General features: G+C 41.7%; 1 protein-coding gene across 1 annotated transcript in view; it reads left to right on the plus strand.

The window, feature by feature from the left end:
- The first annotated feature begins 19786 nt into the window (after positions 1-19786).
- Positions 19787-26991, plus strand: part of LOC126263743 (lysosomal acid glucosylceramidase-like) — a 212864-nt gene continuing 205659 nt past the window's right edge. The window contains exon 1 of the mRNA XM_049960926.1: positions 19787-19910. The gene's annotated coding sequence lies outside the window, so the exon portion shown is untranslated. The remainder of the gene's footprint in view (positions 19911-26991) is intronic.

The following is a 26991-nucleotide window of genomic DNA, read 5'->3' on the forward strand; positions in this document are numbered from 1 at the left end:
ATATTTTATTCTTCTTCAAACTTTGATTGACAGCTTTAACTCAGAACAAGTTTTCTACATGCATGTAATCAATAAACTGCATGTGCATTGTCAGACTGTCATAGGTAACATCAGAGAATTCGCATATATCGTTGATGATTAATTTCTCTCTCATGTTTACTATTGTTTTAACAACACTAAAGGAAACCTTACGAAAATTGTGCACTGTATTATAAGAAATGAAATAAAACTAACCATGATAACCTTACGACGAAAGTATCTGTACACAAGCATGCCTCTATCGACACGAATTAGTAAAATACTACTCACTTAGATTTTGATTGGGTCTGTGTTTAATTGGTATGCTGTGTCATACTCAAGAGGTATGCAAATGTGGCATTTCATAAATATAGTTACGTATTCCTAGAAACCCAAAATTCGCTTGTCAGCAGCGGAAAGAGGCGTTACCTGTTGTGCAGCATTGTAAGTTTTTCAACATTGCACTATGAGCTGAAAGCATTTTCTTGCGATTTCCTTATTGATGTTTGATATGACTGCTTGTAGCTCTTTCACAGAAGGGATAAAAACGTTACACTCAGTGAGACTGGAACTGCGAACCGTAACAGACGCTGTTTCACATGTCAGCACGTTACCACAGAGCTGGCGAGGAGGTATGGGTCTCAGCTTCCTATTACGACGGCAATAGTAACTAGAACTCGTAAACCGCTATTTAAAGGTCGAGATTAGTTGCGATTTCCACCTGCAACGACTTTCCTGGGCTGAAAACCGTAAATTTTCAATCTTTTGTTACCCTTCAAGCTATAATAACTCAGATTATTCAATGGAAATGACAGGTAAAATCAAGTGAACTTTGAGGCTTAATTCCGTGCACACCAGGAAGTAACTCGTCGATCACAGAGTTGCCAAACATACGTTGCCTTGTTGCCAAATCTCAGTTACAGTACCAGCAGGAAGAAGACGAACCGATGTGATCCTACAGCGGTCTGGGAAGTGACCATAGCTGGTGTCTCCAAGTCGCGGCTGCTACGGCCTGGAATACGTAATGCGTCTGATTCGCTTTCTGTAACTAGGTTTAGGGACTGGAGCGTAGTTACTAATAATACTCAGAACTGACTACAAACTGAGCATCATAAATCAGTAACTCTCATTGTTGTTTTTATATTTCTTTCGTAAGTGCACTCAAAACTAAGAAAGTCATTCACAGGCGTTTTCGTGCCTCGCCGATAGTCGAGCACAACCTACAAATAAAAATAAAAAGGAATGTGTGTGTGTGTGTGTGTGTGTGTGTGTGTGTGTGTGTGAGAAAGAGAGAGAGAGAGAGAGAGAGAGAGAGAGAGAGAGAGAGAGAGAGAAATAAAAAGCAATGAGAGAGAGTGTAAAAAATTGTTGTAAAGAAATTGAATCATGGTATTTAAAGAAATCTTTCATTAAAATGACACGTTCCACATCATTACGAAATGTATCTATGGAACAAGCGTTAATCTAATGTAATCTAATCTAATCTAATCACATCATATTGATGATTAGCCATGAAGAGTCATGAATTACCGAAATTTTTGCCAATACCAGTAACCAAATCTAAACTTGAAAATAAAAGACGACAATTTTTGTAATAAACCGTGACTCCTATCAAGACCCTTTCATCCCTGTTATCTAACCACGAAAGATGTCTGATATACCTCCATTCTGAAGTAACAAAGTGTGCATGCATTTAAAGATGAAGTGCATGATGTGAAGTTCTGTGACGGAGATACGAACCCAACACGTAATCCGATTGTTAACTAAGAAACATCAAATGTTACGTATCGGTTTTTCTTACGAGCCGCTAGGTGTCTGAATCTAAAATAAGGATACAAACTTTTGTGACTAAGCGACAATCGAACTGCACACCTACCGTGCATCCACGAATATAGCTTAAGTATCAGTTGCTTACTCATGAACAGTAGGATGTGTGCGTGTTTGACCAGAAATAACGACACCTGTTGCGATTGTTGGCAACACATGAACAGACATTGAAATTGCGCGTTAATTTTCACTAGCAGGTGGGTGTGCACTTGATAAAGCTAGAAATGAAATTATGAATATTTTTGTACTGGATCAGGTTTCAGACCCACATACTTACCTTTGGAGGAGACCTAGAGAAGATTGCAGTCTTGGGAAAAGGAACGAAATGACTGAACTATACTGTTCCGAGAGATTCAGATCCTCGAAAGAGGAGATACGAATTCGAATCACAGTCCAGCACCAAATTTTTAAACGTCTCTAGTTCAATCAAGTACAAGTAAAATAAGAGCCCTGTCCCTTTAAATGGCTATCGGTTCATCAAATAAAATAAAATTTTCTAATGTAAGTAAGCTTACTGGCGACTGTATTTCTGTTTACCATGACTTCCGCTGTGTCATTTCACAACGTAAACCGGCTCTGCCCAGTTGGTAATGAAGGAACATGATTTTTAATGTGGATTCTGGATTATAACGTCTTTCTCTTGAGGTTACCAGAGGTAAAATAAACCTGTTTGTGCCTCTTAAAAGTAAATGCCTGAACCCACGCATGGCACCTGTGATAGCTCGTTCCACCAGACCATTGTGGCCACATTACCCAGCCCCAGGAGTGTGCTGTAACGGATGATGTGCTTAGCTTACAAAATTAGTCACGGTGGAAAAAATGCGAGTCTATTAAATGGTCATAGTGCAATGTTGAAAAACTTACAATGCTGCACAACAGGTAACGCCTCTTTCCGCTGCTGACAAGCGAATTTTGGGTTTCTAGGAATACGTAACTATATTTATGAAATGCCACATTTGCATACCTCTTGAGTATGACACAGCATACCAATTAAACACAGACCCAATCAAAATCTAAGTGAGTAGTATTTTACTAATTCGTGTCGATAGAGGCATGCTTGTGTACAGATACTTTCGTCGTAAGGTTATCATGGTTAGTTTTATTTCATTTCTTATAATACAGTGCACAATTTTCGTAAGGTTTCCTTTAGTGTTGTTAAAACAATAGTAAACATGAGAGAGAAATTAATCATCAACGATATATGCGAATTCTCTGATGTTACCTATGACAGTCTGACAATGCACATGCAGTTTATTGATTACATGCATGTAGAAAACTTGTTCTGAGTTAAAGCTGTCAATCAAAGTTTGAAGAAGAATAAAATATCACTACCACACGACGGCTAATGTAGAAAATACTTTTCTGACATATTATGGCACGATGCGCTCTCCCTGCACATCTTCGAGATGCATCTGCTGCCTGCTGTCTGTTAAACCTGAATAGAACAAAATGTCACAGTAGTTAGTCCTTTTTCCACATGCGACTACTTTGGGTTGAGAAGTGAAGGGAATTATGTTCAAAGTTCCATTAGATTGTTAACTTCAACAGAGAGCAGAATTGCGTTTTAAAAAATGTAGCACTGAATGTATCGAACTCGCGACATCTTATCTATGCTACAAGCTGACACGTAGCTACAACAGCTCCAGAGCTCGGCAACTATTCCTCCAGAACTTTTGGATTCCACAGCACTGTGAGATTATGCATATGGCCAGGCCTTGGCTTCTGAAAGACAAACAGTTACAGCTTTTCTTTTGGACTGAACGACGTTTTCTAGTAACAGATAGCGCCATAGAATAGCTCAAGTGGAAAGGAACACTTCCTATTTAAACTTCTGCATCCTACAATGTTGGCAGTTGTGTGTAGGTGGCAGTTACGTGATTTTATTTCTGTGATTACAAAATAGTCGAATGTATGCACTGGGTAGCCGAGGCAGCTAGTTCATGGTGATTCGGTCAACCAAGTAAATGAATTTACTGAACATGCTGCAAATTACTACAGGGAGCCTGTGTGTCAGAATTCTCATCCAGTGTGGCGCAACTGCGTTACGATAGAAAAATGACTCGCAGAGAAGAGGATTTCGTGGTCTGTTGGACGGATGGTAGGTTGTTATACCTATGGTCTGGGTTCGATTCCCACTTCTGTCAATGATTTTAGATAGGGAGAGACAGATTCCATTCTCTCCTGGCTACACCAAGTGAAGGAGATATAATGGCTGCGTGGTCTGAAAATTCACATTAAAGATGATATTCCTTCTTTACCAAGTAGACGGTAGGTTGAACCACAATAAAGTCTGGAGTGGCGACATGTAGAAACTCTATCACCAGTAACCTTTCTTATACTAGTTATTTATTTCAAGTGACGACACAAACGCTATGTATGGTCACGGGACACTTATTCCATCTTTTATTTGAGCTTCTGTATGTCGATAAAATTGGTTCTGAACTGGGAATGCAACTCAGACCGCCCTTAACGCGGAATTTGATCCCTTCGTGGCAATACAGCTCGGCTACAATTTGTTGTTTGTTCAAAACTGCAGATTCCTCAACACCTTCACATATTATGCGTGAATGGGATCGAATCCTGGCCCGGCACTAAAGATTTAATTATGTATTATCAAGCTCTAGCATGAGAACACCTATCTGCTGGTGGATAATAATTTTGATTTTTAATGTATTTTCATTCGCTGTCAACACTAACGATATCTGACGTTTTTAACTCCCATTGAGACACAGAACTATTTGCGAGATGACTGTAAGTTCAAGATGCTATTCTGAGCAGCTGGTGGAGAAAAATTCGGTAGCTGACGTCTCTTTGTGTGTAGTCAACAACGATATGTGTGGGGCTCTATTCCCAGTGAGCGCTGAACTCTTCGTCATATTATTTCAGTTGAAACATGCTCACATGTCACTGCTGGTGCAACAAACCCATATTTAACGTTCGTTTTCACTAGAATATAACAGCGATAGGTGCCGGGTTGGAGTCCTGGGAAGGAAAAAATTAATGTTTCGTCTCGTCATTTCAGTTAAAACGTCTAGCTACTGCCGCGAAATTCCGATATGTCACATTTGACTGTGCTTCGATAGCAATCCGATTAGGTTCCGGGTTCGAATCCGTGTCCAACACACAGCTTTAACTCACGGCATTTCAAGTAAGTTACTTGTGAAGAAGCAATATTTAACATCTCTCGTAGTTCGTTAACAGGGACAATAGATGCTGGGTAGGAATTCGCGTCTGTTAAAAATGATTGCGTTATGCAATTTAAAGTTGATATTTGCCAACTGATACTGTCTAAAATCGAGGTATATCACTCTCTGTATTCCTAATCAGGAATGACTGTTAGTTTCCGTCAGTCACGAAATCTTTGCTTAGTCTGCATGAGCTGGGTTTGAATCCATATGCAGAACAAGACGGTTCGTCGTGTCATTTAATGTTCATACATATTCTCAACTAGCTGCTCGTGAATAACTTAAATTTTTAATGTCATTTTGTGTTAAATAGTTCAAATGGTTCAAATGGCTCTGAGCACTATGGGACTTAACTTCTAAGGTCATCAGTCCCCTAGAACTTAGAACTACTTAAACCTAACTAACCTAAGGACATCACACACATCCATGCCCGAGGCAGGATTCGAACCTGCGACCGTAGCGGTCACGCGGTTCCAGACTGAAGCGCCTAGAACCGCACGGCCACATCGGCCGGCCCCCACCATCTGGTATCAATGCATTACCTTATAATCCATTATATATAATCATTTTCATAGTACACTTGATATTATAGATGAGAAGGACACAAGACAGGACATAGATAATGTCCGTTTGACGTCAACAGTGTGTAACATTTTACTTTTTTTGAATAGGACAATGTTCCTCTCCAATAATTTTTAGATTAGTTACAATAAGCTTACGCTGCAAGAGAATTCGCTTGTATTTTTCAATATGTGGTCTGTTGTCGGTTTGAAGGCCTTCCATAACATCGGCAACGTAGTGCAACTCCACCGAGAGCTGTCTGGAGTAGGGTGGAGATAGCAATGTGAAAGTTGCGAGCTGTCGAAGACGATCTTCATATTCCTAATGCGATTAGGACATCGTATACTCTTGACGACGTTTAGCAGCTGTGCGGTCAGTCACCCAATTTCAGAATTCATTTTGAGTAATCCTGCTAAATTCCCAAAATATTGTCTTTTTATATTGATGAGTAATATGGATAGTCGTCACGTTCATGTGCCGTCTACAACGCAAATTTAATGTTACTATCCTAGGAACTAACCTGCAATACGTTTTGTATTTCATAATCGGAACTATCTGCATTAACCGTCATCAGAGCAATGTCAGGGAACAGAATGCAGCAGTGCCTACTTGAGGACCTGCTTGAGTCGTGTTCTAAGGAAAGGGTAGTTGCTGGTTCACATTATATTACACTAGCGAGAAGTACCGACTTTTCCTTTTCTCTGCAAACATCCAGAACTAAATTCAGTAACTAAATGCTAAGAATATATTTGCATTGTGCCAACTCAAAGATCAATAGATATGGATATACGAGGGCGGTTCAGAAAGTAACCTCCGATTGGTCACAGTGCGGGTTGTGGGGGGAGTAGCGACGCCATCTGTGCGTTCACGCACTCAACAGGTCAGTCGGCATCAAGCCGTGGTCGAGTGAACGTCGTACCTGCGCTAGTTTAGTTTTTGTGGCAGTTTGAAATGTGTGCTGCAATAGAAAACCCCGCCAAATGTGAAGTGCGTGCTGTCATAAGGTTTTTTACAGCCAAAGGATATTCTGCAGCAGCTATTCATCGTGAGCTTTGTGCCGTGTACGGACCAAGAGTTATGAGTGAAGGAGTTGTCCGTGAATGGGTACGTTTATTTAAAAGTGGACGAGAAAACGTTCATGATGAAGAGAGGAGTGGTAGACCATCATTGGTGACTGACGAACTCGTTCAGACAGTTGATGCAAAAGTTCGTGAAAATCGACGTTTCTCAATGTCGGAGTTGTCTACTGGTTTTCCACAGATTTCTAAGACTCTCTTGTACGAGATAGTGACAGCAAGATTGGGTTACCGTAAGTTCTGTGCACGATGGGTGCCCAAAATTCTTACCGACCACCACAAAACTCAAAGAATGGCCTCTGCATTAGACTTTCTGTCACGTTATGAGGCCGAAGGAGAACCATTGTAAAACAGAATCGTGACCGGTGACGAAACCTGGGTTAAGTACGTGAACCCTGAGACAAAAGAACAAACAAAGATGTGGGCACATTCAAATTCGCCTACCAAACCAAGAAAAGCCTCGCAAGATTTTTCTGCCAGAAAACTGATGGCAACGGTGTTTTGGGATGCCAAAGGGGTGTTGTTGGTTGAATTCATGGAACGTGGTACGACCATTAATCAATACGTGTACTGTGAAACAATAAAAAAGTTACGACGGGCTATACAGAACAAACGCCGTGGTATGCTGACTTCCGGTATCGTTTTTTTGCACGATAACGCCCGTCCTCACTCTGCTCGCAGAACAACGGCCCTTCTTGAGTCCTTCAAGTGGGACGTTATCAACCATCCACCTTACAGCCCAGACCTGGCGCCAAGTGATTATCACCTCTTCATGCATTTGAAGAAATGGCTCGGGTCACAGCGGTTTGATGACGACGAAGAGCTCAAAGATGCGGTCACAGGCTGGCTCCAGGCACAAGCGGGTGATTTTTATGCAGAAGGAATTTCAAAGCTTGTGAAGAGATACGATAAGTGCCTCAATCGCTATGGAGACTATGTAGAAAAATAGTGCAAAGATGTAGTTGTAAGATGTATATATAAAAATATTTTTATTTAACTTGGTGTATTTTTTTAAATCATCCGGAGGTTACTTTCTGAACGGCCCTCGTAGATATAGATTTTTATATTTAAAGCCATTCTCGTTCTGCGTTGGAATAAACATCATTCATTATTTGCTTGTTCTTGTTACGATTGTTATTGTCATTCTCTCACTCGCAAGAGTCTTATGCTGATGTTGTATGAATAAATTATGCCATTGGATACAAAGCGGTTTAGTTTTGAGACCTAACCCACGAGGGGGGAAGGCACAGTGGTCTGCTTCAGGAATTCCAAGCAATAAAACACCAAAAAACAACCCAGGAAGGGTTCGAACAGCTACTTTCACGCAGAGACATGCATTTGGAATCTGTTCATCGTTACGGGGTCAAACAAGAGGGTAACATTACTGAAACAATGATCGGGCTACTTAGTATATAATAGAGCATACAGATTTCAAGGAGGAAACGTATGAAGACGCAGACTTCCTCGTTATCAATATGTGCGGCATATCTTTCGTGTTAACGAAAGTAAATTCCTGCTTTACCTCTTCTTACGTGTCAAATGAAATGAATGCCATGAGGAATAGAATATTTGTTGACTGCGTCTCTTCTTGCTTCCATCCTTACCAACATATTTCTTCATTCTCGTGGTAATCATGACATTCTATGTGCATGCTGCAAACGATTGCAAGTGGACAAATTCGACATCGAGGTGCAAAGCGTTTGGTATCTTACATTATATTCAATTCGAATAAGCTTCCGGTGTATTTTTACTTCGTTTGTATTTTTAGATGATTATGAACGTTACGGAAATTTATCTCACATGCTTTATGTTGAATGAGAAACATTGAATGATCCGTTTTGCTTTCCCTACGTTGAAATGATATAATGTCGGCGTCAACAGCCTTCTTCCACGCCGGAAGCTGAAACTTGTATCATTCTGGATTAATGATAATTGAATGTCTCATATGTATACATAGCCCACAAGGCGACGTCAGAAACCATCAGGGGAGAACGCCGCATAAAAACCAAACGTGCGCGCGCGTCTCCACTCTGAAGAACCGTATCGGAGAATCACGGCAAGCATTTCGCTGAAGAGCTGCCTCGTCAGAGAGCCGAGAAATGGCAGCGTCGTAGCAAGTATTTGTCAACACTCTGATAGTGCATTTACTTCCGGTTGTAGGTCGGCGTTACCTCGCTAAATTCACTTGACATTCGTTTTCCACATCGAAGACTCGTACGATATAATCCACTGCAAGAAGACACAATTAGAAAGTATATTTAATTTCTGGACTCCAAGAACGGCGTTCTTCACATAAGTAACACCTGTTTGTGTGTGCATTCGGGAGGACGACGGTGCAATCCCGCGCCCGGCCATCCTGATTTCGGTTTTCAATGATTTCCCTAAATCGCTTCAGGCAAATGCCGGGATGGTTCCTTAGGAAAGGCACGGCCGATTTCCTTCCCCATCCTTCCCTAATCCGAGCTTGTGCTCCGTCTCTAATGACAGCGTTGTCGACGGGACGTTAAAACAGTAATCTCCACCTCCTCTGTTTGTGTGTTTAAGGTTGCGTTTTGAGGCTCAGGCAACATCGCAGTGACTATAGTACGCCTCTGGCCGCCAGTGTGTCGTTAGCTCAGAGGTTCCCTTGTGCGTTGCAGTGCTTGTACTATAAGTTCGAATCACGGTAGAAGCCGCTGACTACAACCTTTTATTTTCCATTTTAATTAATGGAGTTGCAAACTGCTAGTAAAAATTTCTTATGCGAAATCTGAAGAATTCCTTTAAACATCAATCTTCGTCCCATTTCGACTTAGTAAATTAAGTTAATATCATGGATTTCTGCTTTGCAAATTCCAAGGTGCTTCACTGTAAAATAGGTCCTGAAAAGATTCAAACCGACTGTCAACGATATAAATTTGAGCTTTGTTCGTCATATAGGTCTAACATGTCAGAAGGTTGTTTATGAAGTGCACATGTTCATTAATATAGTTCCCTTCTTCTAAATTTTTGCAATAGCATTTAACTGTAGACGTTTTCTAACGTTAGCAATTCCTTTCCGTTCTCTGAAACCTTCAAAACGACAAATTTTTCTGGTTTAAATCTGATGACCTTAACTATCACTTCCGATCAACAATAAATACTTCATGAACCCACACATGGAACTCCAAATGTGCAGTGTGCCTGCACTGCTACAGAGCATGCATTGTAAGGTATTCACACAGTTTATCGCATAGACTTACCATAAGGAATGAAACAAGAACTGTAATACACTTTGCCGACCGGGTGGCCGAGCGGTTCTAGGCGCTACAGTCTGGAACCGCGCGACCGCTACGGTCGCAGGTTCGAATCCTGCTTCGGGCATGGATGTGTGTGATGTCCTTAGGTTAGTTAGGTTTAAGTAGTTCTAAGTTCTAGGGGACTGATGACCTCAGAAGTTAAGTCCCATAGTGCTCAGAGCCATTTGAACATTTTTTTGTAATACACTTTACACCACAGACGCTCACTCTGGCTTGACGAAAACATCCAAACATTGACCAAAAGTTGCACAAATAATTAAGTTTGAAAGGAAAAGAAACGAGGTATGAAGCATTTATAAATTCATCGAATGTAGTGAGGTGGTTTAATTTCGTCCCAGTCTATAAAATTAATTTCGGGCCATACTCAGCTCTTGCCGATTACCCGCCTACTAATCAGGGCGTCTGTCTCCGTTGCTTTTGAGCGTGAATGGAAATTGTAGAAATTTTCTGTGGAGCAACATTTAATAATAAAGCGTTTTAAATCATCAAAAGCGATGAGCGGTAGCAGGCGCTTTCGATAAAGAACGGGGGAGTGCAGCGCCGCTGCTGTCGCCACGGCCGCTGCCAGTAGCCAGCAAATGTATCCCGGAGCTTTGCCGCATACGGCGTCCAGAGGAGGACAGTCTGCAGGAAATCTGCCGCAAAATCGTTACTGGATAAAATTTTGATATCGGTGTGTCACAAAGCGAAATAGATTGAATCTGCGCTACCATTACATTCACGTCTTCAGCATTCAGACAGAAGAGGCTATAAAAATATTTTATGCCAGCTGCTCTCGATCCACTGACATTATGAACAAAAACAACGCACGCTACCGCTAGACCACAGGCGTAATCAGCTTAGAGTTTCTCTATCTTGGGACAAGTTTTCCTCCAGGAAGTGCCGCAGTCTACAGTGTTGCCAGATTGTGCAGATAACCGGACTTAGAGAATTAACGAGTTGGCCAGTTTTTTTGTTCCATGTCGTGATCGGCGCGGACTTAGCCTCTGAAGCGGCCGGCCGCCGGTCGAGTTTTATGTCAAAGAGTGTACATTCCCATGACAACCGCTACTTGCAATCATGTAGAGTGGCCACATTCCTGCTAAGTCTTTCTACAGTATGATAGAAGGAACATCGAACTTCTCGTAGCCCTATACACGACCTCGTTGAAACCCAGTGAAGTGTTGATAATGGTTTGTCGCCTTAAAGCAGTGATTCCCAACCTAGGGGTAATTACCCCTTGAGAAATAAATTGAAATTTTCTGAGAGTGAAAAACTAAGCGATTCGATTCTGTTTCAGTCACAAAACTAAATTATTTCCAAAATATCATTACTATTATCACAATTTTGTAAAACTTTGGTACTGTTTGTATAAGTTATCAATAATTGCTCTTCCTCAATTACTAGCGTTATTGCGATGGAGGTTACAGGTTCCTCACTTAGTCCACCCACTATACACATATATTGTGCTTTGTCCTGTACGTCGCTGATGATAAAAGTGAGACATACACGTGGCAAATACTAAATATCTCAAGAAAATGTCTTCTCCAAATTGTAGATAGTACCTGCAGTAGTTCATAAATTGCTTCATTAGTCGCTTCGAATCAGATAAATGTATTAATTGACAGCACGATACAGGAGTAACTACATAAGGGCTACTATAGTGCTGTACACAGTATTATTATTACTATTAAAGGCTGTGGTCAGACTCAGCCTGAAGTGTTCCGTTTTCTGCCAGTTCAGAAGTAAGGAGTGCAGCAGTTAAGTGATTTACGGACAAGTATAGTGCACAAATTTTAACTTGGTTGATTTTAAATGGGGTTGCAGGGTGCAGGTCAACAAGTGCCGCAATGGAGAGGAGCAACGCAGGAGAAGTATGTTTGTTTTGTAACAAGTGCCTACCCTCACTGAGGATAGTTGGCTTTGTTATCTAAGGAGGAGTTGTGAGTAGCACTTGCGATGCTACACGAATTCCTTCGTCATTCATTCTAACACACACACACACACACACACACACACACACACACACACACACACACTAACACACAAACACACTAAATATCAGTCATCTTTAATCATTATAAAAATAAAAGTAGTGTTTTAAGAAAAGCCTTTCATTCTATGGTTTAGTTAGGTGCTAAAGTTGGTGATAATATGGGGGAAGGGGGCGGGGCAACAGACGGTGGGGGAGGGGGGCGGCAGTACTGGCAAATATTGCACTCAGGGATAATGGTCTACGAAAGGTTGGGAACCACTGCCTTAAAGGCATTCTTGACCAAGATAGACTCACCCTCAAAGGCAACTATCGCTCGCTGCCATTACAGCGTGTATTTAAAGAAAACCTGATTTGCATCCTCTAGCGCCACTCTTATGCGACTGGCTTGGAATTTGAATAGACATCGTCTTTCAGATGTGGAAACGTGCCTGCCAACTTTCGTTTATGTCACACAACTCCTTCTTGATGTTGCGATTTTTTTCCCGTCGGTGTAGATTCTGATCACTCGCATTCTACCGGTTTGGGAAGGTAATGTTTACTGTAGTTTCGTTGTTCATAAATGTTTCCGTCATCAAAATACTTAGAAATCTCTTGAACCTCTCGGACATTCCCACGCTTAAAACTTTAGTTTCAGTCATAACAGATGACTGATAACGTATCTAATGAGTAATCTTGTTTCACAATATCAGCCGATATTGAGCACATGAGATAATAGTTCAGAGTAACAGTTTACTGTTGAGCAAACTGAGGGATTCTCATTGAAGTGAGGTTGACTCATCTCCAACGTATTACTTATGTAATAATGAGTGATACGTGCAAGGAAATTCCATGACTTTCATCTGTTGCGCAGCGTACACGGTGACAGAAATACGACAGCAACTTGTATGTCCGAATATATGTAGGTTGGAACTTAAATAGTGCCAACTATTTATTCACAACCGATATAAAAGAGTTACATGTTTGCACCTGTTACTGTCCTTTAAAGTAGTCACCAGCGTTGTGTAGAACCCGTTGCCAGCGATGTGGAAGGCGTAGTATACCGTTAGCAGAGCCTGTTCTGTTGATGGTGTCAATGGAGTGGGAGTGTCTCGAACAGTACGCACTTGGCTGTTTTGAAGTTTAGCTGCCGGAAGTCACGTGACTGTTCCTTCCCTAAACACTTGGCTGCGATTAAGGTTTTCATGCAGTTGCACCCGAGAATACCGAAGGAATTAGTTGAGCATGAAATAATTTCCATCTAATGTTTTAGTCGTTCATATTCAATAAACAGAATGGTGTAAAAGTTCCGCAGTAGGCCCATACTGAAATTTGCGTAATTGATATATGTGCGTACAGATGCTCCGAAATATTCTACCGACAAGTGTCAGTTTTTTCTGTGAATATTAGTTGTTATAACGAAATGTGCGTTAAATATAGAAACAATAAATGTGGTTAAAAAATTAACACATGGCTATAATGTACATAGTCTGCTGACACGGTTTATTTCGCATTCACATGTAGGGGTGCCAAACCGGGGAATATGAAGTATTTTTAATATTTTGAAAGACGAAAAGCGGCTTTTAAGTAGCCGTAGTATAGTTCCAGCCCTGTGAAGAACCTGCATAAGGAATGCTGTGTGGTGAAAAAAGATCATGGCTACATCTGAACAGAGTCAAAATTTGTACAAAAAAATGGGTCAAATGGCTCTGAGCACTATGTGACTTAACGTCTATGGTCATCAGTCCCCTAGAACTTACAACTACTTAAACCTAATTAACCTAAGGGCATCACACAAGACCCAGTCATCACGAAAATTTGTACAACTCCAGAAAAAATCATTAGCTTCCAGCAAAACAAAAAAAAAAAAACTTCCCTAAACATAACAACTTTACAGCTGAAAAGCTTGAAAGTGTTTACTCTGAGCTGAGATATAGTGTAATGGATAATGCTACATGGACCAAAAATATTGTGATGTATCGTTTTTTTTATTCCAGAGAATCGCCAATATTCCTGTGAAATGATCTTTTCCGTGACAAACACAAAGAAGAATTAAGTTTAAACGGATCACATACTGGTCAAAAAATTACGCCCATAATCATAGGCAGTACCTATGTCTTAGAACTAAACTTAATGTGTTATCACTCTTTATAGAAGTGAAGCTATATGTACTGTTTCTGTGTAAACACTAGTTATCAGCACAAGAAGTAGGGTAGTATAACTGAATTGAATGCCTAAATTTAATAAGTGCATGGTGCAGAACAACTGCTTCCTTCGGTGGTGTATCTAAATATAAAAATAGAAAATCCAGTGTCAAGGAATCTGACTTACAAAACTACTGTGTGGACCTAGATTTAGAGTTGGCTGCTTTGGAGTTATTACATCTTATTGTAATAATTGTTTTCTAGTATACCATTCTCCAGATGGCAACTTTGAAAATTTTCTCATCTAAATAGAATCTTGGCTGTGCTATTTAATGCACTTCAAATCAGAAATTGCACTGGGTGTTCATTTCAGTGTACGCTTTTGCAAGGAGAGTTCTAAGGAGGAAACTTTATGAATCTATTAACCATTAATAGACTATTTGTAGCATGTCATTTACCAACCAGAGTTGATGCCTGCCTTGACACTGTTATCACAAATCTAAATACATGGAACTGTGAGATGACTTTAGTTGACACAATGACCTCTGCCAACAAAGCACTAGTCCTGGAGTTTATACAAAGAGAACTAATAACCAACCAGCTGTCTCCTAGCATTCAACAGCACTATCTGCAGTAGACTGACAGGTGTGGTTACAAGAAATGGCTGTGATTACTGCATTTAAAGAGTTATTTCAGACCATCAAAACCAAATTTGATTATAGCTATCCACAGAAGACCAAAAAATGTAGCAACACAGGCAAACTCTGTGTGTGGTAAAGTATTTTGTCATAACAGACGTGACATTTAAGCACTTTTGAGAATTTCAGCCAGTTTTCCTTTACATAGAAACTAAGACTTGCTGTAGCGTGACACTAAATACCTAATTTTTGAGCTCATGCGCAGTAGTAAAATCATGACAAACGCCATTACTTTCTTTCTTGTCTTCTGTTAACTCAAATCCTTTACCAAACTCTGATACAGACCAATTATAATGTTCCATTGTGCAATTCGGTTTCATTTACACAATTAGATATCACTGAATTATAGAATACAGTTTGAATGGGCCGAGATAGTGGGATAGCATTATTTTAGTATACCATGATTAACAAAACTCAAAAAATGCATAAGTAAATTTTTATTCACCTTCAACTACATGGAATCTCTCTCTCTCTCAGACACACACACACACAAAATTGCCGTAATATACAAGAAGACCTTTATGTGCGTTAACACTATTAGGAAAAGGATAGTTTGCTATTCACTGTACATGCACAATGTAAAGATTGTCCCACATTTGACTTTTGGCCAAAGCCTTCTTCAGAAAAGAAAATACAAACAGATTTACACACGCAAGCACACTCCCTGCACACATGTCCACTATCCGCAGCAGGAGATATTGGCCATGTGTGCTTGCTAGTGTTAATCTGTTCGTGTTTTGTTCTCTGGAGAAGGCTTTGACCAAAAGCTAAATGGTAACATTCATTACATTGTGCCTCTCTGCAACTCTACACGTCATCTCTACAGTGAGTAGCAAACTATTTTTTTTCCTAATATTGTTGATATTCCAACCTGGAGTTTTCTTTTTTTTGTATTAACACTTCATCACCCCTCACAATTCCTTTTCCGCTTTGTGGAAAAAAAATCTAGCCTGAGATTCACTCTTGGCATTCACGTTTACTGTATTTTCTTGTGAGAAAGGAAAAATCTTTATTAAGATTGCCAATGATTTTCAGACCCTTCAATACTTTGGCCTTAGTCTCCTGTCCACACTGTGTTCTTTTGATGAGTGCAACTATCGTTTCACAGTGAGACATCACATCCTGTTCAAATGTGTCAGCAGATTTTTCTGAATTGCCAGAAAGCAATGCTGACACATATTCATTGTCTGCACTAGAGGGCAAGGAACACTGTTCACTATCCTGATAGCACCAGGCAATTATTTGGCACATGCATGTATGTGCTTACAAATGTTAAAATTTATGATGTTGTCTAAACAGCTGCATTTATACGAATGCACAGATATGTTGCAGATGTTACACTTAAGTGAAAATTTTCTTTCGCATATCAGTTCTGAATTTTTTACAACATACATTTTACAACCAGTGGAAGAAAGCACTTCCCACAACCCTTCACCCCTGCATAAAATAATCCCATTTGTTATCTCTGAGCTACCGTTGTGGCTTGCTTTCACTCTTGACGCCCTAGAGCATTGTTTACGTTTTGAGAGCTTCACTAAGCCCTCGTAAACTTTGTCTCTCACTAAACATAACAAAGCATTTAATGACTTGTCCAGCTTTCTGCACGTTTTCCCTTCTAGGTAACTGTATTTCATTACTTTATGTAGAGACTCCAAGTAATTGTTTGTATTAATGCCCAATCGGTGCCTAAAGCAATACGTCCACTTTTCCACTCGCTGGCAGTACATCTTAAGAAGGTACCTGCCAAATTCCGCAGTATCTGGATCATTCAATAAGTCTTCAGCACTTTCTCCAGACTACAACTAAAATCATCTATATCGAATTCAGTCTGAAGTTGCTTTAGTGAACTAAACACTGCTGATTTTTTTCTCACTACCCCTAGCAATTCTCCTTAAATTCTGAGACGAGTTCCGTTGTATATGCCAAGAACACAGCAACTGGTTTGGCACAGGTCCCATTACTGCTGACCATGGATTATAAAATGCTGGTGCATCGTCAAACATAAACACATAGGTCTTTACAGTGACCACCCTATCTCACACAGATTTGAAATAAAAAGACAGTAAGCACATGTCTCTCCTATTTGAAAAACAAAATGCAATTGGCACTCCACCACCATATCTATCAACAACGACAGTAGTAAAAAGTTGAAAATCGTATGCAGTCATGCCATGAGTGCCATCCACACATATTTTATCGTCTCCATACCTCAGAAGTTGTTCAGTGTGGAAGTCTGTCATTATAATAAGAATGAAGTCTTCATCTTGAAAATTAGGATCCACTTGTTTTTGCCGTTTGAAATACAGTACTGGGTTGTCACTTTGTCTCTTCATTTCTTCAACCCACAATTTAACACTCACTGCATCATTTTCATGCTTCTTCGCTGCATAACCAATATCAAAATCCCTTTTTATACTATGCAAATCTTTTTTCTCAAGGAGATGGATGCTCTCCACACTTGCTGCGATTGGTGCACTTCGCACATCTTGTAGAACTCGTCCAACAGGAACACCCTGTGACAGCCGTCCTGAAAAAAAAAAAAAAAAAAAGGAAATAAAAATGCAGTACATTGGTAGGCCCTACATGTCTGTTCACACATATAAATTTGATAATTTCATGTTTCATGTACATAAGTGTCACATTATCCATTTTACCTGCTAACTCTGCCCTCTCGTTCCTATGCAGAAATGTTCTTCCAACATCTTGGTTGTGTCCCATATGTTTTGGAAAAAATTTTAAGCAACATTTGTCGTCTGTTATTGTCACTTGCATGTTGGATGGACAAGTACTGCCTATTTTATTCGTGCCCATACTTTTGACACACCTGGCACCTGTTTCTTTAGCAATGATGGCAGTGGTAATATCGGGAACGTTTTTCTAGTCGCTTCTGCTCCGAACAATTCATTATATAACGAACATAGTTTACTTGTTCGTAAGAAATTTTCCACTTTTCATAGTCTGAAGAAATGTTAAGGCAGTATTTTTAAGTCATGTACTTGGGACCAACAAAATTTACTAAAACGTGACTAACACAATAAATATAAAAAACAAACCAGCAATACAGCCAGATTCTCTCTCTTGGCACTCAAAACTAGCATCATGGTTCTCTTGAATATGTGCTCTCAGTGTGTCATAGGTGAGAAATAGAGAGCACTGTGGGCAACTAATGCGGCATTTCCGACTGTTTTCCTCCGACTTCATGCCATGCACTGTTATTTGATGCTGTTTTAATGAACTGCATCTCATAAATGCAATTCCGCACTGGGGACACGATTCACTGCCTTTTCCTTTTTTCGACACATGGATATCAAGTTCATGAACTCTCCTCATATGGGCGTAGAGGTTCTTTCGAATTTTGAACTCTGAACTGCATTCCTCACACTAAACAATAACAAGAAACAATAACACAACGGAACAGCAGCAACGAAATAACAAGAAGCAGCAACAAACAACGAAAGCATTTAAATGGCGCATAAGTCAAACATCAACATGGATGGCGTCTTCGAACAGGATGACTCGCCACGTGAAACCAACTTCCGGTCAAAAGTCAGTAAACGTCAAAACAGCTAAGTGCGTACTGTCGGGAGACACTCCCCGAGTGGAGCGGTCTACTGCCTGTTGAATCTCTGTAACAGTTCTGAAGCGAATGCCACGAAGTGGTTCCTTCATCTTCGGAATCAAATCAAAGTCACAAGGACTTAAGTCCGGTGAGTATGGTGGATCAGTGGATGGTACAGTACTTCCCAGTCCCATAGACCGAACAGAGCAGCCACAGCTTGCGCTGCATGCGCTCGCGCCTTGTCGTGCAAAATGATAGGTGGTTTGCGCAGAAAGTGTCGCCGCTTCTTCGCAAAGCTGGTCGCTGGTGATGCTCCAAAAACGACCAGCTTTGCGAAAGAAGCGGCGACACTTTCTGCGCAACCCACCCATCATTTTACACGATAATGCTCGAGCGCATACAGCGCTAGCTGTGGCTTTTCTGTTCGGTCGATGGAACTGGGAAGTGCTGTATCATCTATCATACTCCGCGGACTTAAGTCCTTGTGACTTTGATTTGATTCCGAAGATGAAAGAGCCACTTCGTAGCATTCGCTTCAGAACTGTTCCAGAGATTCGACAGGCAGTAGACCGCTCCATTCGCACCATCAACTGAACAGGCTCTGCTAACGGTATACTACGCCTTCCACATCGCTGGCAACTGGTTCGACATAACGCAGGTGACTACTTTGAAAGACAGTAACAGGTGCAAACATGTAACTCTTTGGCATCGGTTGTGAATAAATAGATGCCACTATTTAAGTTCCAACCCTCGTATGTGATGCAGATGAGATTATTGTGAAAAGCACATTTATACCGGCCTGAGCGACTAGGGGATGCCTGGAGGGCCAACAAAGTTATAGAGAACGTTGTGTTCGGGGCAGCCTGGAACACAAACCCTCACTGTCACGACAGAAACAAGAATGATGATGATATTTGGTTTGTGGGGCATTCAACTGCGCGGTTATTAGCGCCCGTACAAAGTCCCAATCTTTACACACTCCAATTTCGTCACGTTCACGAATGACGATGAAATAAAGAGGACAACACAAACACCCAGTCCCCGGGCAGAGAAAATCCCCAACCCGCTCGAGAATCGAACCGGGACCCCGTGATCCAGAGGTAGCAACGCTAGCCACTAAACTACGAACTGCGGACAGAACAAGAATGATGATTGTTGAGGGAGGCTAGGGTTGGTGTAGTGAACATGTGCAAAAGCGTTCAGGGTGAAGTCATTATAAATAAACGAAAAGTCTCGCCGGGTAGGCTAGTGCGGAGAGCGCCTAAACTGGTCTTCTAACTGAAAACGGCAACAAAAGAACACTTCAGATGTTTCTTCCGACCTCATTTTAGTTAGTTAAAAGCTCTTAATAAGCTTGGCAAACACTTGGTAGACTTTGAACTCGTCTTCACCTGATCTTTAGTATCTGATAACGGGAAACGAGCGTAAACGAGTGCTTTTGACATTTAACAAACACGTTATCGATAGTTCTCAGCCTTTTAAAGAGGTTCTCTACTCGTGGGAAAGGACCGTGTGATGTGAGAAATTGCCAGACTCCGTTGTCGGAAACATTCGTCAACAGCCGCTCTACGGAGACTGAACCGCTGCGAGTACGGCGGGCAGTCCGCTGTCAAGTAAGTGCTCTCGCCTTAACTCAGAAGATACAAGTAGAACCCAAGTTTGTGTGTTTTTATTTATTGAAAAAACATTATGTCATCGTTATAGTCGGAAGATACTACGCTATAGTTTAAGTTTTTTTAATTGTATTTGTATCGACATTTTTGCTACCCAAACGCTAAAAGTCATCCTTTTTGCTTATTGACAGGCGTACATTACAGTTATTATTCCTGTTTGTAAAATGAGTCATATTAAAGTTTGTGAAAAACAAGCATTTTTCAGTTTCTAGTAAATGCCTTTAACTTTACTTTTTGTTCATTAGACGTTATTTCTGACTTTACTGGAGACTAATCAGTGTAGCTACAAATAAAGTATCGAAAAAGTAGAAGAAAATTGTAAGAACAATCCTAAATCTACAAGTTTGTGTTACTTTTCTTCATAATCGCCATTATGAATGAAGCTGTTATCGTACCCCTTAAGCAGTTGACAAATTCCATTAGCACAAAATTCTGAGACTGCAGCCAGGTTGTGTGGCAAGCTCATCGGATAAAATAGTCGCGCTCTTAAAAACGCGCACTGCTCGCTTTGGGGGGCGTGGGTGGTGTAGAATTATTAGTAGGCCGTCATGTGACCCGGGGTTCAACACAGTGAGATGAATCGACGTGAAGACGTGACAGGTGATCGTGTTCAGACGTGCCCGTGACCACACTATGTGAATAAAGGTGCCCGGTTTCTCGGACTCTCCAATGCGTCTACAAACAGTTCCGCTTTGGCAGCACTAACGGTCAGTCGCACTGTGTTTACTTATGCACGCTACAGTCAGTGTTTAAGTTACGCACTACCCGTGCCGTCTCGCGTAATATTACTAAAGCTGAATTCCACCGAAGTAACGCTAGGCGACACGATGCCTCAAATCGCATGCTGTATGTCGCCTAGTGTTGCCAACTTCTAGCAGTGCTACAAAGTTGCTGCTGCCCACGAGTTACCTCTGATTGCTCGTAGCATGCGCCTCAGTCAATTCCACTGAGGCAACCTCAGAACACTGCAGCATTTCTTTGTAAACAACTGCAGTAGCTTGTTGGAGTCTCGAGTAGCAGAAAAAATGCAAGACACGCCAAGCATTCAATTCGATATTAAAACTTGAAGCACAGGGAGGGCTACAAACACACTAATACGAACTTAACACAGAGCCTTCCCCTTCGCTCATAGTTGATGTTTTACTTTGGTACATGAACCGTCTTGTAACAGAGTCAGTAGACCATATGCAAACCGTTTTCCTTCTGGTTTAGGTAATGTACCAGTTTTCTTTGACTGGTGCAGTTCTTTTGCGTTCACAGTGGAATACGGTTCATAAATTCTTGATTTTCTTGTGTCCTTCCAAAACATTTCGACCACACTTTTAGCAAGCTGCTCCAACTGCCTTTTCTTAATTTGTTGCTTTTGTAATCACTGCGTTGGATGATTTTTATAAGTATTTTGTCCCTTGAAACCTAGTTAATACGGATTTGGTAAGAGCTTTAAAATAAAACGTTTACATTTTTTTTCCTTTGCTGTTTATCACTGACCTGAGCCTCTTAGCTGGCCGGTTAACTACTTTCATTCTGAATCAGATAACCAGTTAACAAAATACAGAACGAACTTAGTAGTGTTCACGAAAATATGAATTTTGCGGCTAGAGCTGACCAGCTGAACAAAAAATGGGGAACACGCTATTAACACGAAAGAAAGCAATATAATTTTGTAAATTACTGCATCAATGACGATGACGTGCCGTAGACCGAAATACAACATACAATATCGTCAAAAACCACAAGAGATTATAAAACAAAGCCTTAGAATAATAAAACTCACTGATGATCGTTCAGTAGTACTGAAACACGTTTGGAAAGCAATAAGTGTCACCATATGTATCACTGACTGATGATGCATTTCTACTGCAGGAACACATTATGAAACCCCTGGAAGAAGTGGTATAATAGGACCCCAGTTTGATTTTTCGTACCTATTGCTGCAATTTCTTTGCTGTTTACTAAAGAGTTGCTGTGCACGTACTATGACACGTCTTTGACTTATTTATCATAAACTTTTCAGGAATAATAATGGGGCAAAAATATAATTTGCCTTAAGGAACCTTCTACAATCTGCGATAAAAAGGTTGTGCTCGTAATTGGAGCGCCATGGTACAAATTCAAAAAATTAAACCAGGACAAGACAGTTTCATTAATTCAGATATACACTCCTGGAAATTGAAATAAGAACACCGTGAATTCATTGTCCCAGGAAGGGGAAACTTTATTGACACATTCCTGGGGTCAGATACATCACATGATCACACTGACAGAACCACAGGCACATAGACACAGGCAACAGAGCATGCACAATGTCGGCACTAGTACAGTGTATATCCACCTTTCGCAGCAATGCAGGCTGCTATTCTCCCATGGAGACGATCGTAGAGATGCTGGATGTAGTCCTGTGGAACGGCTTGCCATGCCATTTCCACCTGGCGCCTCAGTTAGACCAGCGTTCGTGCTGGACGTGCAGACCGCGTGAGACGACGCTTCATCCAGTCCCAAACATGCTCAATGGGGGACAGATCCGGAGATCTTGCTGGCCAGGGTAGTTGACTTACACCTTCTAGAGCACGTTGGGTGGCACGGGATACATGCGGACGTGCATTGTCCTGTTGGAACAGCAAGTTCCCTTGCCGGTCTAGGAATGGTAGAACGATGGGTTCGATGACGGTTTGGATGTACCGTGCACTATTCAGTGTCCCCTCGACGATCACCAGTGGTGTACGGCCAGTGTAGGAGATCGCTCCCCACACCATGATGCCGGGTGTTGGCCCTGTGTGCCTCGGTCGTATGCAGTCCTGATTGTGGCGCTCACCTGCACGGCGCCAAACACACATACGACCATCATTGGCACCAAAGCAGAAGCGACTCTCATCGCTGAAGACGACACGTCTCCATTCGTCCCTCCATTCACGCCTGTCGCGACACCACTGGAGGCGGGCTGCACGATGTTGGGGCGTGAGCGGAAGACGGCCTAACGGTGTGCGGGACCGTAGCCCAGCTTCATGGAGACGGTTGCGAATGGTCCTCGCCGATACCCCAGGAACAACAGTGTCCCTAATTTGCTGGGAAGTGGCGGTGCGGTCCCCTACGGCACTGCGTAGGATCCTACGGTCTTGGCGTGCATCCGTGCGTCGCTGCGGTCCGGTCCCAGGTCGACGGGCACGTGCACCTTCCGCCGACCACTAGCGACAACATAGATGTACTGTGGAGACCTCACGCCCCACGTGTTGAGCAATTCGGCGGTACGTCCATCCGGCCTCCCGCATGCCCACTATACGCCCTCGCTCAAAGTCCGTCAACTGCACTTACGGTTCACGTCCACGCTGTCGCGGCATGCTACCAGTGTTAAAGACTGCGATGGAGCTCCGTATGCCACGGCAAACTGGCTGACACTGACGGCGGCGGTGCACAAATGCTGCGCAGCTAGCGCCATTCGACGGCCAACACCGCGGTTCCTGGTGTGTCCGCTGTGCCGTGCGTGTGATCATTGCTTGTACAGCCCTCTCGCAGTGTCCGGAGCAAGTATGGTGGGTCTGACACACCGGTGTCAATGTGTTCTTTTTTCCATTTCCAGGAGTGTAATTATAAGAGTGTAAAATGTCGAATGCTACTTGGACATCGTCCCCATACTTAACTCTATATAAGAAAATCACGTTTATCAAGATTTATGTAGCTTCAGTGTTTGGAAAAACACTTTACCTATTTACAAAAATCACAAATATAAATGTCAGTCTCACAACCAGCACACTCATTGTGGACTCACATTTCACAGAGCATACACTGCTCCCACAGTACGCCACTACAGTCCTCTGTTCACATCGCATCACAAGAGGCAAGCAAAGACGTCATTGACAGGTTTGCTAACACCAAACGAAGCCTCAGGACTGGATTCACCCGAGCATATGTCCGAGAAACATGACTCATCATCAGAATCTCTGGAGGACAGAAGCAATTTTCTCTTGTGGGACTTCGTGGGAATCTTTTTCTTATTTTTATTTCTTGTTCTTCACTTGTTATGGGTGTCATCCTTTCTCTTATACACTCCTTTCTAGATTCTTTCATGTCATTCGGTTTCATTTTCTGTATTTCTTCTTTGAATTTCTTCCTAAATTCTTCCTCTGCTCTCTTCTGTTCTGCACTAACAAACGCCAGTTTGTATGGAGATGATGCCAATAAGGAAGTTTTACAGTCTTAGGGCCTTTGTTTCTCACGTTTTGTCTGGGCTTCGGAATGGTCCAAATGTCTCCTGGTGATATAGATACTTTAGATTTCACTGATGCAGAAAGTCAGGAGGGACCAACTTCTCCTATGTGCCTAGCAAATGGCAAAATATTTTGGTCGGAATTATTTACGTTACCCACAGTAGAATTCATGGATTTCACCTCTTCAGAAGAATTAATAGCAACTGTATCGTTGGGAGACAGGATTCTACTGTCGTGTCGGAGATTTTGTAGATCTAACTGTACCAAATCCCCCACCAGGAAGCAAAATCGGCTTCACCAAGAACCAGTCGGCTGCAAGGGTAAATTCCTGTCTCTGACACCACTAACAGCAATTTTTCCAGTTTGGCACATTATGTACGCCTTGCCAAATACTTTTGTAACGTCTTATGACCCCAACAGTTTGTCACTATGTCACATCCACTGTTGAATATTTTCACTGCAGTAGCGTTTTAATGGGCCCATAAATGTCTTGTCCTAGGGTTGCACTTTATGGGTTGTATTAGGTGGAAGGTAATGTGATTATTCCGGACAAGACCAACAACCTCAATATGTTTTGTGTGTGTGTGTGTGTGTGTGTGTGTGTGTGTGTGTGTGTGTGTGGCCGGTCGAAGTGGCCGTGCGGTTCTAAGCGCTGCAGTCTGGAACCGCGAGACCGCTACGGTCGCAGGTTCGAATCCTGCCTCGGGCATGGATGTGTGTGATGTCCTTAGGTTAGTTAGGTTTAATTATTTCTAAGTGCTGGGGGACTAACGACCTCAGAAGTTGAGTCCCATAGTGCTCAGAGCCATTTGAACCATTTTGTGTGTGTGTGTGTGTGTGTGTGTGTGTGTGTGCATGCGTGTTATGTCTGTAAAGAGGCAGGATCTTCTGCTGTGGGCGTGCTCTTCTTAATAAAGTGTCTGAAGCAATCTTTTAACAGATTCCCTTTAAACCACCCAGACTGTTGGTATCTTCTAATTGCACTAGGTGGGACCCCTTCCATTAAAATCTCTTACCATGTTTTTCCTCGGGAAAATCGTTAGTGGTGGTATAAAAGTTCCTTAATCACTCAAACAACACACAAAACTAATGAGACTCCTTCTCTCAGCAGCACTTCCAACCTACTGTTTGCCTTGCATTATGGCTATGACTGTTTCATGCATGTTAAATATACGGTTAAGTAGATACGTATATCAACCTCACTGGTAAAAAATGTGTTTATAGCTTCCTTAATGAAACCATTAGCACGAAAAGTGAAGTTGTTGAAGGTTTCGAAATAGACAGAACATGTTTGTGGCGCTTCATGAAATGGTTGAACCTAGCCCGTCATGCAGCTTCCACCACTGAATGGATGTGATTCCGTTTTTTTCGCTTAACTGAAAAGCCTCTTGGGAGGCCATAGAATTTAATTCCATTATAATTAAATATTCAATAATTTCGTCTTCCATATTAACAGATAAAGTTGGCTTCCTTCCGATGTTGTTTGCCACGGCCGTCGGCGCACTCTGTCGTCTTAGATTTGAGCAAATCGTGGAGATGATGGGATTCCATGCACTGTCCAGCTGGTAGCCCTTGTCACGGTTTAACAGATTTTCCGCCAGTCGTATTTCTACGGATTATTTAATAATTTATGAATGCCAATTTGAGCATTGAAACAAGCGTTCAGTTCATAGTGCTGTGGAATGTGAAAAAAAAAAAAACTCAAATTGGCATTCATAAGAAGGAGATCAACACCAAAAATGCAACTGCAGCGTAATATGTAAGAAATTGTCCACGCAACCTACCACTGATGATGCCATGCAGAAATAAAGGCGAAACGCGTATGGCACTAAAATTGTGTTTTATTCAGTTGCTGCCAGACGGTCCATAAGTAAAAATTATCAATATACCGTGATATTGCACGCAGCTGAGGAGGACAGGACTACAAAAGTTGAAGATGTTGATGCAAATGCTGTTCGTGGATCATGGAGGTCCGTAATCCAGAATGATAATGGCTTGGATAATTTGCAACGTAGACCACGGACGTAAGCTTTCAAGGAAAAAGAAGTATAAGTTGAGTTTATGTAGTGTTTCAGGTCACGCGTAGGGCGTGTGCGTTGGCAGTATCACTAGTAACGCGTGCACAGCGACTGGAAATACGAATTCGTGTAATGTAAGGAAGTAAACTGAAGTACACACAGTTTTATGTACATAACCTATGCATAAAAAACATCCCATTTCTGTGAACCATTAAGACTGACAATAGTGGGCTATTACAAAAAGTGCACGAAATTTGATGATTTGAAGTCCAACAACCCTGGTAAAAGACGATAATCTGCAATAAAAGAAGTCGTTTTGTCAGCTGTTCAATCCAAGTCGCGTGCAACAAGCCTTATGGATACCCGGACAGTTGGATAGCGAGTGACAAGCGGCAACACTCCTTTTCTTATCGACAGGCGGCGCATGCGGTTGCAAAAAAATTACGGCATGCTACAAGCCCGCATGTGGTATGCTGCCTTGTGTCACCTTGGTCGAACTGATTGTTGTAGCATGCGTCACAGCAGCGTGGCACATATTGCCTCGATGGAACTGCACCTTCACACAACTACGTAACGCAGAAAGTGGTAGTTTTTACACTTTCCTAAGTGTGTGAAAAGATTCGAGTGTTGCCCTGTAAGTAATGCACCGTATTTTTTTTCTCAGCCGGAAACAATGCTACGAATGTGAAACGTTACGTATGTACTATCTGAAGACTCCTGAGTGAGCACGCCAAGTTACCGCCACTTCCGACAGATAGCGTAGCTGCAGGGCAGTTTCAAAATGGGGTCTGTAGATGATGT

This window comes from Schistocerca nitens, chromosome 6 (genome assembly GCF_023898315.1).
Source record: "Schistocerca nitens isolate TAMUIC-IGC-003100 chromosome 6, iqSchNite1.1, whole genome shotgun sequence".
Taxonomy (NCBI): Eukaryota; Metazoa; Arthropoda; class Insecta; order Orthoptera; family Acrididae; genus Schistocerca; species Schistocerca nitens.